Source organism: Chelonoidis abingdonii, chromosome 3 (genome assembly GCF_003597395.2).
Source record: "Chelonoidis abingdonii isolate Lonesome George chromosome 3, CheloAbing_2.0, whole genome shotgun sequence".
Taxonomy (NCBI): Eukaryota; Metazoa; Chordata; order Testudines; family Testudinidae; genus Chelonoidis; species Chelonoidis abingdonii.
The window spans coordinates 52305131-52320978 of record NC_133771.1 but is presented as its reverse complement, the minus strand read 5'-3'; the positions used below and the strand labels follow the sequence as shown (position 1 = coordinate 52320978).

Below are 15848 nucleotides of genomic sequence, written 5' to 3'. Positions count from 1 at the left end.
TGCGGCTAGCTAGTACTTATGTGCTCTCTGACAATGGACTCAGCTCAGTCAGTGGTGGGACTTTCCACTGCCCCCTAGGCCGGACAAAGACATCCACTCAGAGGTGCATTCTTATACGGAGGTACAAACAAGTTACACATCGCTCCTGACGTACTGAAGTGCAACCCCTCTATGTAGTAAGGTGCCGCCTCTCACCTTTCACGTGTTGGTTCGAACAAAACAACTCTATCCATCATGTTACTCTTTTGGCCCTCTCATTGGGATGGGTCAGCTTGTTCCTTGTTATCTGTGTGGAGCGTACAAGTATGTTAATGTTCTAATATCTGGTGTCCAGTACCTTTTAGATGTGTCTCTTTTTGCAGCATCAGCCCTTGCCTTACCAGCTTCTGGCTCACAGCTTAACTTTGCTTTATGTTAGCAAAGTCCTGACCATTACTTTAGTTCAGGCCTCAGGCCTCATACTAGGCCTCTAATAAGGGTTTATGTTTCAGGGCCTCATCTTACTACACACAGCACAGTCATGCTATTAAAGTATTTTTTAAATTTTTAAAACAAGAAAAAGCCTTATTATTATATCCACACAGCACCTTATAAAATAATTTATATGCATAAAACTAAAAAAGCTCCAATAGCTCAAAGAAAGAAAATAATTGGGAGTATAGCATCGTGGAACTCTACTTGGAAGACTAATGAATATGCTACTCCTGTAATACCAGCCCTTTTTAACTAGTACTGAAAAGATACCTAACAACAGATACAGGACACAATGGTTGTGAAATTTGCCCTGAATGTGTAACTGCAATGGAATTGCTCATACATTATTATAAATAGTTGTGTATGTGCAGACACAAAGTGCTCAAAAGTGTTAAGGATTTAGAATTCACTTACAACACTGAAATCCTCTGTGCCTTTTCCACACTAGGGAAGCTTTCTAAGTTTCCCCATGGCTGTTGGCACCAGTCAAGTGACATGGTTGTTCACAACATGGTAACTGCTAATACAGTTGAACCATTGTTAACATACTGTACATGGATTAGTTTTAAAGATGGCAAACTGGACACCGTACTCTAGCAATGTTGCCAACACTAATGTAGTTGAACAAACTACGAATTCAACCATGGGATTAAAAAAAAACAACTTGGTGTAGATAATGCTGAAGAACCGTGCACCAGTCTAGGCCTCTTAAAAGGGTTTAAACATGATTAGCTCCCATAATAGCTAATTATGTTTGTGGACACAAGCCATGACTACAGCCAACGACACTAACTGGTCACAAAAACCAGGCTAGTCTTAATTTTTACAAACAAAAGCTTCTATTTTGGAGCGCAATTCTACGTCAAGTTCGTCAACTACAGACCCTGTTTGTAACAAAAACATACAGACAGAATATTCTTAACATTCAAAAACCTATGTCCTCAAAAGCAAGATCAACAATTAAGATTATAGGTCATAGATCCTGGGGGTAGGGGGAGAACAGGCATGAAAGTATGATTCAACTCTGACCCACTGTCATTTCTTCCAGTAATAAAAGTTTTGAACTTTTCTGCAATAATACCTGTATATCTCATTGTCAGTGTCCTTCAGAATCTATATTCCATACTACACAAATATTATATAGAAACATCTACTGCAGATAAGTTACCCTGCACACAGCACCTAAGGAACATGAATTTTGAAGAAATTTTTTGTTTTACTTTTAACATCCTTCCAATGAGAGTACATTCCATGCATTAGCAAAATTAGGAAGTTAAACTTCTGTTCTAAACAAGGCAATTTTCTGCCCCTAGGGGTTAATGGCTGTTTTCAACATCACTGGGTTTTTGGGGGGGTTTTTTTTTTGGTTTTCTTTAATTTTCAACCTTAATTTTTAGGTTATTTCCAGGTCCACATCACAAATATTGATCTTAATCTTAATCTTCCACAGTTTCAGCTAACTTAAAATCTGTCTAGGTTCTCTCTGTCTCGTTGCTTTAACCTGTCCTTTCCCATTTTCCCTATTTCCAGCTTGTAAAATTCATTTTTTTCTGTCACAAAATAAGCGTAATTGAGGTCTCTGTATCCCAAAAAGTGCTTGACTAAAATACTGTTATGTTATTATTCAGTGTAGCAGAGATTCATACTGCACAGCATCCATCCAGAATTACATTAAAAGTAGTCCATAATGATTATGATTTCCAAGAGAAAGGAATTTCTCCTCCTTCAAGGCAGCTTAAAAAACGCATAATATCGAAGGAAGGTGGTGTCCACACAAACTCTTCTTAAGTGTATTTGTCTGCAAGGAACATTATAGATTAGAACAGTCCCCCTCAAATTACACTATTGTCTTTAATTATACTTTCTGTTTACATATTCTGGATTTTCTTTAGATACATTTAACTTGAATGTATTCTTTAGCTGCCTTTTTCTTTAAGTGTAAGTTTTTGGTTTGTTGTTTTTTAAAAAGTCTACTTCCACTCACTGTTAGCTTATTATGTAAATCAGGTTTCATATTTTTCTTAGTTGATATTAACTATAATTTACCTTTCTTAAAACATTTTTAACCTGCTGCTCTGCATATATTTGTTCACAACACTCATTTTATATTCCTAAATTTATATTAGCAAAAGTTTGATTGTATGAAACTTGAAGTCAAGTGGTCTCAGAGGAAGACAGAGAATCGAGTTCATTTTTTTAAATGTATAACAAATTTAACTCAGGCTATGAATAATGGAAACTGGCAGAACCTAAACTGAAGAAAAAAGCAAAATTTACAGAGGTTTAAGATATTCCTTACATAACTGCTAATTATAATGCTAAATGTTGACAATGGTATTAGCTGAGCTAATCAACTAAGTCTTCTGCTGCTGTGAACTCCTAATGTATTAAGGATAAGATACAATTAGTTCCATTATTTTTAAATATTTTTCTGCATAGTGTTAACGAAGTCCCCTGGAACAAGTGTGCATATTTTCTGTAGAGTATATGATTGTACTAAGGCCCAGTCACTGGATGGGGTAGATCCATGTGCCCATATGTAGTCACTAGCGGCACCAAGGCTTAAGTCTCATACACTAAGCAATGCAGCCTCTTTAACAAGGACTTTGTGGTCATTGACCAGTCTCAAGGCCAACAGTTTTAGAAAACGTCTGTACACAATCATGGGAAATGAGCTGGACCCTATATGCAGACTCCACAATAAAGGCCAGAAAATGTTATCAAATGGCATATAGCCCTACTATGATAAAATGTTAGACTTGGAGGCAAAAGAAGAAAGCTTCATCGTAGCTGGTATGAAATTAACTACATTCAAACAGAAAAATCCTTTTTAATCTTATGCTGCATACTGTACCTTAAATAAGCCAAGTGAAATGAGTAATTATCATATTAAATTTAGTTTACCTTCCCTCCCACCCCACCCCCAGGATTATAAATGTCCAGAGCCACCACAGATTGATGGCAACCTGAGAGACCTTGTTTACATCAAATCCACCAACGAATTTCATTTCAGAGAGGAGACACTCAGTAGAAATAAGTAAGTTTTAAAACCACCTGTCCTTTTATAATCAAAGCAAACAAAAAGATAATTTGGGTTTGACACTCCTCTGATTCAAGTTATTGTGGGTTTGTATTTTAATGCTAGAAGCTATTATTTGTATTACAATAGTGATCTGAGGCCCAAACTGAGAGAAAGCCTAATTGTACCAGGCTCTGGACTGACACACAGCAAGTGTCTATGCCCCCACAGTGTTTACAATCTAAACAGATGAGAAACAAAATGTTTGATGGGGAACGGAGGTATAAAGACGTGAAGTGACTTGCTTGAGGTCACAAAGCATGTTAATGTCAGAATGGATACCACCACTCAGGTTTCATGACTCCAAGGTCAATGTGCCTTATCCACTGGACCACTCTGCCTCAAGTTCAATAATCAAGAGCAACTAATTTACATCACAGAGAAAAAAATATTTGGTATGACCACCAATTTATGTTAAGGATCTGAATTCCTACATTAACTACAGGAAAACAGTTTTAAAGTTATAAAATTTATCATGGCAGTGTCCTTTAAAAAAAAAAAAAAGATACAAAGCTAGGTGGAAACATGGCTGAATGTGGTCTCTTTCCAGCTGTTCTTCAATTTTATTCCAATCACAAAGCCATCAAAAAAATGTGCCTAATAGTAGTCTCTACTCAAAAGATTACCATCAATACTAGTATAGTTGTAGGTCAGGTCTAAGGCACATTGGCCGCACTGTATGGGAGAAGGTTGCCCAGCACTTAGTCCCTTACTTTCATTCATAGATCCCAAGACCAGAATGGACAACTGTAATCATCTAGTCTGAAATCCTGCACAATAAAGACCACAGAACTTTCCCAAAATAATTCCTAGAGCATATCATGACCCTTAGTAAATTGTAACAACAGTTAACTGTTCTCACCAATAAGAACGTATGCCAGTCTGAATTTGTCTAGCTTCTACTTCCAGCCACTGGATTGCGTTAATTCCTTTCTGTGGTAGACCGAAGAGCCCATTATTAAATATTTGTTCCCTGTGTACGTACTTATAGACTATAATCATGTCACCCCTTAACCTTCTCTTTGGTAAGCTAAATATACTGAGCTCCTTGCATCAGTGTAAGGCATGTTTTTAACCCTTTAATCAGTCTCATGGCTCTTCACTGAACCCTCTCCAATTTATCGACATCCTTCTTGAATTATGGGCACCAGAACTGGACACGGCATTCCAGCAGCAGTTACACCAGTGCCCAAATACAGAGGTAAAATGACCTCTCCTCTTACTCAAGATTCCCGTTTATTCATCCCAGGATCACATTACCTCTTCTGGCACAACATCACACTAGGAGCTCACGTTAGGCTGACTGTCCAACATACCACCAAAATCCTTTTCACAGTCACTGCTTCCCAGGATAGATGCTTCCCCATCCTGTAAGTATTGCCTATATATGTATATATTTAGCCATATTAAAACACATATTGTTTGCTTGTGCCCATATTACCAAGCAATCCAGATCACTCTGAATTAATGACCGTTCTCTTCATTATTTACCACACCCCCATTTTGTGTGTCATCTCTCATCTGCAAACTTTATCAGTAACTATTTTATGTTTTCTTCCAGGTTACTGATAAAGATATTAAACAGTACAGGGCCAAAAACCACTTCCTGCAGGACCCCACTGGAAACACACCCGCTCCATGACAATTCCCCATTTACAGGTAGATACCTATCAGTTAGCCTGCCAGTTTTAACCCCTTTAATGCATGCCATGTTCATTTCATATTATTCCACTTTTTTTTTTTTATCAAAATGTCATGCAGTACCAAGTAAAATACCTTACTAAAGTCTAAGTAAATTACATCAAGATTACTACTTTTAGCCAGAGCTTTGGAGCTGTGCTCTGGCTGCACTCCAGCTCCAGGCAAAAACCTGCAGCTCCACCTGCTCCAGAGCTGCTCCGTGCTCCAGCTCCGGGCTTCACTCCAAAGCCCTGCTTTTATCAACCAAACTTGGAATCTCAACATAAAAAGATATCAAGTAGTTTGACAGGCTCTATTTCAAATAAATCCATGTTGATTTCCATTAATTACATTATCTTCCTTTAATTCTTTCTTACGTGAGTCCTGTATCAGCCACTCCATTATCTTGCCTGGGATCGGTGTCAGGCTGACAGGCCTATAAGTACCTGGGTCATCCCTTTAAAAACTGGCACGTTAGCTTTCCTCCAGTCTCCCAAACTTTCTCAATGCTCCAAGACTTACTGAAAATCAACATTAATGGTCCAATATGTGCCTCAGCAAGATCATTTAAAACTATTAGATGCAAATTATCTTGACCTGCTGATTTTAAAATGGCTAACTTCAGTAACTTCCATTTAGCATCCTCCAGAGATACCGGTGGAATGGAAAGAGTATCACCATATGATAAGCCTATAGCTTCTGTTCCCCCCCACCCCCCAATACAGAACTGAAATATTTATTGAACACTTCTGCCTTTTCTGCATCATTATAATTTTACCATTTCCATCTAGCACTGGACCAATATCATTGTTAGAATTCTTTTGTGTTCCTAATATATTTTGAAAACTTCTTATTGTCCTTAAGTCTGCTGACCACAGATTTCTCGGTGTCCCTTTGCTTCACTTATCAGTTTTCTACAACTCCTAGCACCTGATTTATATTCATTACCATCAACTTCTCCTTTCTTCCATTTGTTATATATTATTATTTTACAGCTGCCTTCGCTTTCCCTCTAAACCAGATCAGTTTTGTAACCCGTGCACCTGCTTCTTCAATTGTGGCTTTTTGGACATCTAGTGAGGTGTTCTTAAATTATTCCCAATGACCATTCACATTTTTTCTAATTAAATTCTTACATGCTGATTTGACTCAATTGTTTTTAGTTTTGGGAAATTAGCCTTATTTTAGCATCAAATAGTACTGGACATTACTCTTCATTACATTGTTTTCTGACTCTCCTAACCTGCTCTTCTCTTTCTTCCCCCTACCTTGAAGTTCTTTATAAATTGGTCTACCAGAAGCATCTGCTAATGGTAGAGCTGTTGAAATGTCAACAGCCTGACAAGTCAGAGGTTCTGGAACAGCTTCCCAACAGATATTTTGGGAGCAAACAATTTAATTAGTTTTAAGAAAGAAATGGACAAATTTATGAGTGCTATTGTATGACACAGTTGCTTGTAATGGGAAGGGGCAGTGCTCAGCAGCTCCAGGAGCTAACTTCCAGTCTATGTCCCAGTTTTATGTTCCTAAAATGCTCACACTTCAGCCATCCACTTGCAGGGGTCATGAAGGGATTCCTTCCCCCACCCTGTCTATCCCCCAGTTTTATTCTGATTTTGTTTGTTTGGTTTGTCTCCTTCCTCTGAAGCATCAGAGGTGGTCACAGCTGGAACTAGGGCACTGGATAGGGTGGACGAGTGCTCTAAGGTGGGCACCAAGCATTCTTTATCAAATACTCGCTGGCTGGTTCTTGCTCAACTGCTGAGTGTCTAACTGTTCACCACATGTTGGGTCAGGAAGGAATTTCCCCCCAGGAAAACCCCCCAGGTTACATTGGATGTGATCTTGGAGGGATTTTGCTTTCTTGTGCAGGTCACTTGCCGGGATTACCTGCTATCTCTCACTTACTCATTGCCATGACATTGCAGGGGCCTTGGGCATTGGTTCACCTTAATCCTGCCTGTTCTCCTTGTGGCACGTAATAGTCTAGTCTTCTGTGGGCTGCTATACTTTGGTTTAATTTTGGTTGTTGAGTGCTGGGTTTAGTATGTGGGGCTGGATGGCATTGGTGGCCTGTGATATACAGGAGATCAGACTAGGTGATGTGTGTCCCTTCTGAACTTTAAACTCTATGACTCCATAATTAAATCAATTAAAACTAACTAAAGTGGGTAGAATTCTTTATATGACCATCTTGAACATCCAGTCTTTCATCACTGATGGACAGCAGACCCCTTCGCACTAGCTTCCTCTGTACTTCACAGGAAGCACCTAGGCAGTCAAAAAGGTATTTTAGGGTATTTCTCTAACAAAGAGATCCAGTAAGCATGATCCAAGATAATTATGTTAATAAACCAGAACTAGGCAAAGGTTTCAGTCAGAAAGGAGATACGTTTTTAAAAATAGCAAGGAGCTGGAGAGGAAGAAAGAAAGGAGAAAGACTGTACTCACAAAAGTGAAACCTTTCACAACCACTTACAAGATCCCACCAGCAATGTTCTACCTTGAACAGATTAGCCCCTGCTACCACCCATTCCCTACTCAACAAAATATGACTTCTTTTTTTGCAGAAGATGATGTACAATTACATCCATTTTAAAGTATTCTATATTAATTTTTATCACATTACTCATTATACTCCTTAACCATACTAAATAGCTATTCTCCTTGGGTTTTACACCAAAATTGTCAAAAACTTGTTAAAAAGCATTTAAAAACTGTACATGCTGTAAATGCTAAGTATTAGTCATAACATGTCAAACTGTACATGTTTCTTTTACTGCTAATAGGTCAATTCATCCAGCCCCATAATAATTCTGTTCAGAAATTCTTTTAAACTTATCAACACCATTCCGATAAAGAATTGCTCTGAACTACAGAGCCAGATTTTTAAAAATATTTAGGCACCTGAAGATACAGCCTACTGAAATTTTCAAAAGCTCCTACATAAGTTCCCCTATATGATGAGGTTTCTCTAGTGCAATACAAACAAGGGTATTATCCCATGCCTCTTTTATATTTCATCCATTTTTTTTAATTAGTTTTGTGATCGGATCACAATGTAAACTCATATCCAAACTGCTTTGCATTGCAACAGAATGTTTTATGACCTTATTGATTTCCAAAGCTTTCCCATATGCATAAGATCAATTCTCCCAAATGCAAGTTAATACATGTTTTGTATCTCCTGCACATATTCCTTTCCTTACTGGTGTGTGCCACACCTTGATTAAGTATAGTTTGTAAACTGAATATTTGCATTAGTTTCCATTTCTTCACCTATTTAAACTAAAAACAGGGCTAAAATAATTCTATATGGCACCAAACTGGACTGTTCCAGTTTACCCTTTATTTACAGTCTAAGTCAGTTTCAGTCTATGTGCTGAAGCCAATGCCAATTTAAATTAATAATTAGGAAATGATGGGAATGTAATGGATATAATAGATCTAGGCTATAACTAAAGCTCTCAAAACAGAAGTTTTCAATTAAGATTATTTTGAGACAGTAATTCAACAAGTTACAGTCCAGCGAGTGACTGTGCTGTGTTAAATCTATCCAATATCCTACACCTACTGATATGTTACACCTGTTAACCTCTAGAGGTAACGAGCAGTTGCAAGGTCAATTGACTGGGCAATATATTGCAGCTCATATAGGTGAAGTCATCCAGGTTTTTTTCCCCAATCTAAATGGTAATGATGGCTAACAAATAGAATGGGTTTTGAATCCAGATTTAGAATGTATCTAAAGTAATTTGTACAGAAAATAGAGTTACAGCTTCTCAAGAAAAGGATGGCTGAGAGATGGCATACATGACTATGGGAATACTATTACAGGTAAATGTAAAACATAACATCCTCACCCATTTATTGGACAGTTTAATAATTATTCCAAGTAATATAAAACCCAACATTTTAAAATGATCCTATACATAAAATGCTTAACTACATAATATAATTGTATTAGTATGTTTAATATACTTATTAAACCAATTCAAGTTCAAATCTATTTTAATTGGGAGGAGTTACACATTTATTTACCCTCTTTAAAGTCTATTTTAATACTTACACTTGCACAAAAAATATTTCTTAGTTTCAGTGAATTTGTATTAATTTTTAAAAGCCACGAAAAGACGGAGAAAATCTGTAGTGTCCAGAAATCAAATAATCTATTTATAAAATATATGAAAGCAGGTACAAGAATCAAACTTTGAATACTCTATTCTGTATAAATATTGCATTATGTGCTGACCCTCTACAGCTTTCATTCTGCAGAACACTTCATGAGAGTTACCCATAAATAGAGCAACTCCATTTCCAAATACCTCACTCCAAGGTCCGAGGCGTCTTTCAGAATACAGACAGTGAGAAAGGGTCACATGGTATATATGCTAATTTGGGAATGGCTACCATAATGCATAATGTGTATGTCATTTTGACAAACTCCATTCATCTGGGCAGTAAAAGTGAGTGATTTTCCCTTATCTCTTTTACTTGTAATCCCCACAAGAAGTACCCTAGAAAGATGCTTAATGCAGAGATTTTAGTCTTGTTCTGATAACAGGTTTAGGAGTATGGTGGGGAGAAATAAATCAGTGGAGGTCAGGGGGCAAATAACAGGGTCTGAGTCACTAGAGGTTGTCCTTTGGGGGGGGGGGGGGCAGAATGGAATAGCAAGGGGTGGTTGAGCAGGCACTGTGGGGAGTGAGAGGAGCTGCAGAAGGTCCAATCATCACTCATCTGGGATTGATGGGACTAGAAATGTATGTGGGAGAAGATAACTGCAGCAGGATTTCTGACAGCAGTGGTGTAGAGGCAGGTGCTAGAGAAGGGGCTCAGATCAGTATGGGTGGTGTGTGTATGGAGGAGTGGGAGGTACAGCAATTGGTCCTGCAGAAGGGTATAGCAGCGTCCAGATTGGCAGCTCGGTGTGTACTGGGGAAGAACAGTAATGGGTGCTAGTGTAGCCTGTGTGTATTGGGAGGGGAAGGTACAGCAGTAGATGTAGGATTGGATCTAGCAGGCCCAAGTCAGTAGCACGGAGGAGTGTATAGTAGGCCCAGGTCAGTAGTAGGGGGAGGGGGATACAGAGAAGAGTGTAGGACGTGGGGGCAAGGAGTGAGGGAAGGATAGGAGGCCCAGATCAGTAACAGGCCCAAGGAAAAGTGCGTGTAGTAGGCCTCAGAGAACAGATGTGAGGGCAGAGCAGCAGGCACAGATCAGTGGTGGGGGACGGAGAAAGGCAGCAGGCCCAGAGCAGGGGAAGGCAGCAAGCCCGGGACAGGGGCGAGGACCACAAGGCAGGAAAAGGCCCGGGAGCGGTGGGGGAAACAGTAGCAGTCCCAGGGCACGAGAAGACCTGGGGCGGAGGTGGCGGGGGAGACGCAGGAGAACCACAGGGCAGGAAAAGCCCCGGCGTGGGGGAGGGAGGAAGACCACAGGGCAGGAGAAGCCCCCGGGGGAGGGTGGGGGAAGGCAGGAGAACCACAGGGTAGGAGAAGGCCAGAGGAAGGGGGGGAAGGTAGGAGGAGCACGGGGCAGGAGAAGGCCGAGGCGGGAGGGTAGCCAGGGCCGGCTCAAGCTTGGTGCGGGCGGGCAATACGTCCCGGGGCCGCCCCCGAGAAAGGGGTGGAGGCGACTCTAGCTCGGTGCCCAGCGGCCCCGGGCTCCCCCCGGCCAGCGCCAGCGTGGTGGCGGGGCGGAGGCCTCACGCCGGAGCTGATAGAGACCCATGGCAGCCAACGCAGAGGCCCCTGCGCCAGGCCGCGCCGCTGCTTCGGGCCCAGGCGGCAGAAGGCGACGACGGAGGGGCCCGACGCGGCCGCCCTGTGGCCCGGCGACGGTAACTCACCCTTGCTCCGCCGCCCAGCGCTGCCCCGCGGCCCAGGTCCGGGAGGAGGACGGCGGCGGCCGCGCGGGAGGAGGCGGTGGCGGCGCGCGCGCGCGCCTCGCTCCTTGCTGGGGGTGCGCTCAGGTGCCCACCCCCTCGGCCGACCCTTGCCTCAGGTAGTCCCTCCCGCTCGGCCTGGCCCTCGCTGCCGACAGCCGCGTGCCCGTGTACGCGCTCGCCGCGTGCGCGAGGCGAGCGGAGCCGCGCAGGCCAGCTCACGTGACCGCAGTGTTTACTAGAGGCAGGGTACGAGGCGCCTCGGCTCCCGGCGGCGCCTGAGCAGTGGGGCCGGGCTGCCCTGGCCGGGCAAGGGGCTTGGCCGCTGCCGACTGTCCCCAAGAGCACTGGCGGGCCGTTGGCGCTGAAGCACTGAGCCCCGGTCCCTCCCCGTGGAGCCGCGGGCTTTCCGCGCAGAGGCCTGCAGGGAAGAGGGGAAGATAGCACTGTGTGCTCCGGGCCTCCCTAGTAATGAGACGCTATGTGAGAACTGGGGGAGAGGGTAGCTCAGCCCAGGTCGGTGACCGCGCATGCAAGGGGCACTGTGGCGACGTTTCCCATCTTGGATACACTGATCAGTCACAACAGGTGGAAAGTTCGTCTCGGGGCGGGTCTAGCTTCAGCCTTTTGTTTGCAAAGAACTTTGAACGCTTGAGTGTTTTAACAGTAGAGTAACTGCGGTTAAGAAACTCCTTTGCTAAGCCTGTGTCTTCTGCCTTCCTGCCATGTTAGCCCCAAAGGGGTTAAACTAGCCACCAAAACAACCTAGGTGGAGCTCTGCACCATGCATGCAAGCCGCTGGGAGGCACAAGAGGTCTCAGTGACACAGATTTCTTCCTACTGCAATAGCATCCGCCAGAAGGGCTAAAACAAGAGGACTGAGCCAGTGGGTGTGCACTATAGAGCAAGAAACTGACCGACCTCTACCTGAGCCAGATGGCTTGGAAGGAAAGCATGTAGATAGAACTTAGCGACTGAATCCTTGGGGCAGACTGGTGTATACATGGAGTGGTACTGGGCCAGGTTATACAGTGTCACATGACTAGCAGGGACTGACACAGATAATTACACTTGTGCAAGTTTTTCTTATGTAGAGGGATGCATGTTTTACTAGAACCCAGAGAGCGTTATGCAGTCAAACTGAGGGCTTCTTTAAAGCATTATTTTAGGTATTATTCAGCTGCCAGATGCGCAAAAAGAGAAACACTACACAGTGACTTGGTAAACAGATTCATATTTAATACAAGAGATTTTAAACTGTTTAAGATGAATCTGAAAAGCTTTTATAAATAACTAATTGGCATTCAAATTACCTGTCAAAGAATAATCCTGCCAATACAGATTTTTACACTGAACAATGTTATCAAACCCAAGTGATCAAAATCATGACTTTTTTAAGTAATTTTGGGGTTCTCTTCTGGTGATGGAGTCCTGAAGATTCATGTTCCCCAACCTTTTCTCTGCCACCATATGAGCTAGATGTGTGCTTTACTTTAATAAGTAAATTAAAGCTAAAGTTCTCACATGATCTCATTGTACTAGGACCTGGATATTTAAACAGAAAAAACACCAAGTATCATAAGACTTGTAATATAATTCATAAGAGTTGGCAACACAACATCTGCATTGCAGATGTAGTTTCAGCAGGATATTTACACTTTTGTTGTAGCACGCATTCTTCTTCCCACGTTAATCTTCTCCGGAAACAAGTTATTCACCAGGTAGATGGCACGTGATAAGTAAAACTGCAGTCTTAGCTAGTAGACCAGAGAAATCTGGCATTTAAACTACAGAAGAACTGGTTTGTGAATCGTTTAAGCCACCAGCAAACTCATCTGCAAAGGCATCAAATATCAGAGGAGTAGCTGTGTTAGCCTGTATCCACAAAAACAACGAGGAGTCCGGTGGCACCTTAAGACTAACATTTATTTGACCATAAGCTTTCATGGGTAAAAAACCCACTTCTTCAGATGCATGGAATGAAAATTATAGATGCAGGCATAAATATACTGACACATGAAGAGAAGGGAATTACATGGAGAACGGTGTTGACAGGGCCAATTCAATCAGGGTGGATGTGGTCCACTCTCAATAATTGAGGAGGAGGTGTCACTACCAAGAGAGGCAAAATTGCTTTTGTAGTGAGCTAGAGGAGGATTTGCTCTTAGTTTGTCTGGTCTGATACGAGTCTTGTCTGTTGCTGCATTCTTACAAGTTTTCTACAGAGCTTCCACTCTGTGGGTACTATCTTTCCCCCATAAACCTAGCTGAGCCAGAGGGTATGTCTACACTATGAAATTAGGTTGAGTTTATAGAAGTTGTTTTTTTAGAAATTGTTTTTATACAGTTGATTATGTGTCCTCACACAAAATGCTTTAAGTGCATTAAGTCAGCAGACTGTGTCCACATTACCGAGGCTAGCATCGACTTCCGGAGCATTGCACTGTGGATAGCTATCCCACAGTTCCTGCAGTCTCCACGGCCCATTGGAATTTTGGGTTGAGATCCCAATGAGTGCCTGATGGGACAAAAACAGTGTCGTGGGTGGTTCTGGGTATGTCGTCAGGCCCCCTCTCCCTTCGTGAAAGCAACGGCAGACAATTGTTTCATGCCTTTTTTCCTGGATTACCTGTGCAGACACCATACCATGGCAAGCATGGAGCCCACTCAGCTTACCATCACCATATGTCGCCTGGGTGCTGGCAGACGTGGTACTGCATTGCTACACAGTGGCAGTTCATTGCCTTTTGGCAGCAGACGATGCATTACAATTGGTAGTCATCGTCGTTGTTGTCGTAGTCCTGGGTGCTCTTTTAGCTGACCTCGATGAGGTTGGTCGGGGGCGCCTGGGCAGATATGGGAGTGACTCAGCCAGGTTATTCCCTTTTCAAGTTTCATGTTACGGAGACTCAGTCCTGCTGGCGGTCATACTGCACTGTCTTCTGCCAAGCAACTAGGAGATGACGATGGCTAGCAGTCGTACTGCACCGTCTGCTGCCAGCCTAGGATGTATAAGATAGATGGAGTAGATCAAAACAAGAAATAAACCAGATTTGTTTTGTATTCATTTGCTCCCCCCTCCCTCCCTTCCTCTGTGAAATCAATGGCCCGCTAAACCCAGAGTTTTGAGTTCAATCCTTGAGGGGGCCATTCTTTGTGACAGTTATTTGTGTTTCTCCTTGATGCAAAGCCACTCCCTTTGTTGATTTTAATTCCCTATAAGCCAACCCTGTAAGCCATGTCCTTAGTTACCCCTCCCTCCATCAGCAACGGCAGACAATGGTTTCGCTCCTTTTTTCAGCACAAACGCCATAGCACTGGGAACACGGAGCCCGCTCAGATCACTGCAGCAATTATGAGCACTGTAAACAACACGCACATTATCCAGCAGATATGCAGAACCAGAACCTGCAAAAGCAAAACCAGGCGAGGAGGCAACAGCAGCGCGGTGACGAGAGCAATGAGGACATAGGCATAGATTTCTCACGAAGTACGGTCCCCGGCAATGTGCACATCATGGTGTTAATTGGGGAGGTTCATGACGTGGAATGCCAATTCTGGGCCCGGGAAACAAGCACAGACTGGTGGGACCGCATAGTATTGCACATCTGGGACGATTCCCAGTGGCTGCGAAACTTTCACATGCATAAGGGCACTTTCATGGAACTTTGTGACTTGCTTTCCCCTGCCTTGAAGTGCCAGGATACCAAGATGAGAGCAGCCCTCACAGTTGAGAAGCGAGTGGCGATAGTCCTGTGAAAGCTTGCAACGGCAGACAGCTAACAGTCAGTTGGGCATCAATTTGGAGTGGGCAAATCTACTGTGGGGGCTGCTGTGATGCAAGTAGCCAATCAATCAAAGAGCTGTTGATATCCAGGGTAGTGACTCTGGGAAATGTGCAGCCCATAGGGGATGGCTTTGCTGCAATGGGATTCCCTAACTGTGGTGGGAACCCATATACCTATCTTTGCACTGGAGCACCAAGCCAGCGAGTACATAAATCAAAAGGGATACTTTTCAATGGTGCTGCAAGCACTGGTGGATCACAAGGGATGTTTCACCAAAATCAACATGTAGGCCAGGAAAGGTACATGACACTCGTATCTTCAGGAACTCTGGTCTGTTTCAAAAGCTGCAGGAGGGGACTTTCTTCCCAGACCAGAAAATAACCATCGGGGTGTTGAAATGCCTATAGTTTTCCTTGGGGACCCAGCCTACCTCTTAATGCCATGGCTCATGAAGCCATACACAGGCAGCCTGGACAGTAGTCAGGAGCTGCTCAACTATAGGCTGAGCAAGTGCAGAATGGTGGTAGAATGTGCATTTGGACGTTTAAAAGCATGCTGGTGCAGTTTACTGACTCAGATAGACCTCAGTGAAACCAATATTCCCATTGTTATTACTGCTTGCTGTGCACTCCACAATATCTGTGAGAGTAAGGGGGAAATGTTTATGGCAGGGTGAGAGGTTGAGGCAAATCACCTGGCCGCTGATTACGTGCAGCCAGACACCAGGGCAGTTAGCAGAGTACAGGAGAGCGTGCTGCACATCAGAGAAGCTTTGAAAATCAGTTTCATGACTGGCCAGGCTACAGTGTGAAAGTTCTGTTTGTTTCTCCTTGATGAACCCTCCCCCCGCCCACCACCACCCTTGGTTCACTCTACTTACCTGTAAGCTAACCACCCTCTCCTCCCCCTTCGATCACCGCTTGCTGAGCCAATAAAGTCA

At 43.0% G+C, this 15848-nt stretch overlaps 1 protein-coding gene across 5 annotated transcripts in view; it reads right to left on the bottom strand.

The window, feature by feature from the left end:
* The window catches only part of PHF3 (PHD finger protein 3), an 86688-nt gene extending 75358 nt beyond the window's left edge, over positions 1–11330 (bottom strand). For 2 of the 5 annotated variants that reach the window (XM_032796366.2, XM_032796399.2), the window contains exon 1: positions 11085–11330. The gene's annotated coding sequence lies outside the window, so the exon portion shown is untranslated. The remainder of the gene's footprint in view (positions 1–11084) is intronic. The other 3 variants (XM_075063742.1, XM_032796384.2, XM_032796423.2) reach the window with 2 other exon arrangements.
* Positions 11331–15848: the final 4518 nt, after the last annotated feature.